General features: G+C 38.7%; 1 pseudogene; it reads right to left on the bottom strand.

The window, feature by feature from the left end:
* Positions 1-1,664: 1,664 nt before the first annotated feature.
* LOC150011166 (small nucleolar RNA SNORA28) lies at positions 1,665-1,780 on the bottom strand (annotated as a pseudogene).
* Between the last annotated feature and the right edge of the window lie 1,912 nt (positions 1,781-3,692).

Below are 3,692 nucleotides of genomic sequence, written 5' to 3'. Positions count from 1 at the left end.
GGACCTGTAAGTCTATTTCCTTCCCCAAGTCTGGGAAGTTCTCCTTTATTATATTTTCACTTAATTTTTCAATTTCTAGTTCATCTTCTTCGCCTTCTGGTAAACCATTGATTCTTATATTGGGTCTCTTATAGCTGTCCCAGAGGTTTCTGATCCTCTCTTCATTTTCTTTGCTTTCTGTTTCCTCTCTCTACAGTGGTTGACTGTTTGCTCCTTCTCTATGTTCTGGTTTGTTGATTTGAACTCTGGATTTTATTTCCTCACCATCTGTCTCGTATGTGGTTTTGTTCCTTTCAGTGTGAGTGTTTTTCAATTCTTTCTCATCTTTTTCCAGATCTTTTGTTAATTCTGTAAGCCACCTGATAACAATGGCCCTGAACTGAGCCTCTGACAGGTTTCTTATTTGTTCATCTGTCAGGTTCTTCATCTTTTGCCTGGTGAGCTGCGCCACCGGGATTTCTATAGTTGTCTGCCTCATTTTGACAGATGCGTTTTGTTTCCTTGGGCCGGCTGTAGGGGGCAGTGCCTGTGTACTCGTAATGACCCAGCGACCGGCGGCGATCCGCAACCTTTTTCGCCGCGCTGTGGCGCTTTGTCGTCTCTGCCCAGCGACCAGTGGCGATCCGCAACCTATTTCGCAGCGCTGTGGCGCTTTGTGTGGGGCGGGGGTCCAAGATGGATTCCTGCAGTTATTCCGCTAGGAGACCGGGATCCGTCCTCCCACCCTCTGGGCCTCACTGTTCGAGGTGATGTGGTGGCTGCTTTTCCCATTGTTGGGGTCGCGAGCTGCCGGGGGTTCGACTGCAGCTGGGATTGTCCTCCCCGCCGCTGTCCCTGGTGCGACCGCAAACAGCACCGCCCCCTTTCGCTCTTACCTGCCCAAATGGCGCCGCTGGTCTATAACTTTGTATGTTTGGCTTCCGTGTAGTTTTATTTTCTGGAATTTCTAGTTATCTTTTGTTTTGAAGTAGTTGTATTCCTCTCTAGTTGTAGAGGGAGACCGAGCGTGTCCGTCTAAGCCTCCATCTTGGCCGGAAGTGAAACCCTGAATTTCTTAATGGCCGATTTTATGACTGTGAAAACCACAGTTGCGCACTTATATTATCTATCCAAAGATATAAGAAAAATTTAAAATTCCTTCCCTAATTTACACAGTGAATAACCCATATACCTTCACCTAGATTCTACTTCTCATACTTTTCTACACTTGTTTTTGTTTTCTACTCATCTTTCTGTCCTTCCCTTAATCATCGTATTCTTTTAATGCATTTCAAAATATATTACATACATCAGTGCACTCTCCACATGCATGTAATTAACCAGAATTTAATATTTGTTCATACTTTTTTCTTTTAAGGTAAAATTTATTTTTAAAATGTACAAATCATGATTGTACATGTTCTGAGTTTTGACAAATGTATACACCTATGTAACCCAGATTTCTTTTAAGATCAGATATTGCCGTCGCCTCAGAAAGTTACCTTTTGCCTCTTCGTACTTAATAGTCATCACTTCCCCACTTCTAGTCCTCAGCGCAACCCTCTGCTCTGAGGCAATCACTCTTCTGATTTTTTTCCCCACTGTGAATTAGTTTTGACTGTTCTGGAATGACGCAGTCTGTAGTCTTTTTAGTGTAAGGCTTTTTTTTTTTTTTTTTTTTTAACGCTGTGTAAGTCCATATAACGGCCAGTCTCACAGAGCAGAGAGCACCGGAATAGGTTAGACTCGGTTGCTGTAGCAAACGCAGGTAGTGTAAGGCTTCTTTCGCTCAGCATGGACAGTCACCTGAGATGTGTGAATCAGTAGTTTCCATAATTTTTTTACCGTTGTATGAATATATCGCAATTGGTGTATCCATTCTCCTATTGATGGACTCTTGAGTTGTATCCCGTTTTTTGCTGTTATGAATAAGGCTGCTTTGAACATTTTTATATGAGTCTTTTTGTGGACCTGTGTTTTTATTTCTCTTGGGTAAACACCTAGGAGTGGAATTGCTGGGTCCATAGGGTAGATTTATCTTTAATTTTATAAGAAATTGTCAGATTATTGTTCAAAGCGACTATACCATTTTATACTTCAACCAAGAAAGTATTAGAGCTCCAGTTGCTCTAGGTCTTCCTCGCCAACATTTGATGTTAAGTCTTCTTACTCCTAACCATTTTCAGTAGATGAGTCATGATATCTCGTGGTTTTCATGTGCACATCCATGATAACTAATGATGTTGAACACTTTTTCTTATGCTTATTAGCTATTCATATATCTTCTTTTGTGAAGTGTCTGTTTACATCTTTTGCGCTTTTGGAGGGAGGGTTGTTTCTTTTTATTAGTAAGTTGCAGGAGTTCTTTATATATCCTGAAAATATTTTCCTTCCCTCAGTGTTGCTTTGGTGTCAAAAATTAAGTGACCTACTTTTGAGGTCTCTGAGTTCACTCATCTAATTGTTGATTCTCATTTCAGTACACATTATCTTGATTCCTGTAGTTTTATAATATTGTAATCAAGAGTGTAAATGGCTCAACTTAGTTAACTTTCAAGACTGCTCTGGATATTCCATCTCAACAAATTTCATGTTTGAAATCATAGAATATATTTTCTTACACATGAGAATTAAACTAGAAATTAACAGAAAAATAGGCAAGACTATTAGGGATTAAGCAACACACTTTGAATAATGTGTGGTTGAAGAAAACAATCACAATAGCAATTAGAAGATATTTTGCAGTGAAGATAATGAAAACATCACTTAACTTGTGGGATTTAATGTCATGCTTACAGGGAATTATGTATATCTAAAACACATTTTAGAAATTAAAAAAGATTGAACAATCAACACTCTTGCTTACATCTTAAGGAATTAGTAAAAGAACAATGAAGTGAACCCAAAGAAAGTGGAAGGAATTACTAAATATGAGGGGAGACCAAGAATAAATAAAATAGAAAGAAACAATATAATAAATTTTTTTTACAAAGCCAAAAGATTAATATATTAATAACTTATAGTAAGACTGATCAAGAAAGAAAGACAAAAATACACAAGCTACCTATACCAGGAATGTAAAAAGGGGGTGTTGTTACAGATACAGACATTAAAAAGATAAGTGAATATTATGAACAACTTTTTGTCAATACATTTGACAAACTTGTTCTGTAAAGGGCCAGATAGTAAATATTTTAGGCCTTGTGGATCATACAGTCACATCTACTCAACTCTGCCATCGCAACACAAAAGCAGCTATGCACAATGTATATTGACTGGATATGGCTCTGTCCCAGTAAAACTACTTACAAATAACGGCCAGCCTGGGTGCCATAGTTTGTGGACCCCTGAGAGAGACAAATGCTATAAACTCACATATACCCCCCCCTCTCTCTCTCGCACAGGAAGTAACAGGAAATCTAAACATTTTTATATCTACCGAAGAAATGGAATCCATAAGTTAAAACCCTTTGTCACAAAGAAAACTCCAGGCCCAACTGGCTTCATTGGTAATTTCTTCCAGGCACTGTTGCCAGTCTTACAAAAACTCTTATCAGAAAATAAAAAAAGAGGAAACATTTTCTATGGTAGTTTTCTAACATGTCAACTTGCCTAGGCTGAATTACATTTTCGGAAATTTCCTTCCCGTTATCTGTACGTTTCTAGTTGGAGTGTGCTATGAGAGACGATTTTGTACGAGATTGGAGGACAGA

Source organism: Furipterus horrens, unplaced genomic scaffold (assembly GCF_987537825.1).
Source record: "Furipterus horrens unplaced genomic scaffold, mFurHor1.1.pri manual_scaffold_4, whole genome shotgun sequence".
In the NCBI taxonomy this organism is placed as follows: Eukaryota; Metazoa; Chordata; class Mammalia; order Chiroptera; family Furipteridae; genus Furipterus; species Furipterus horrens.
This window is presented reverse-complemented; position numbering and strand designations above follow the sequence as displayed.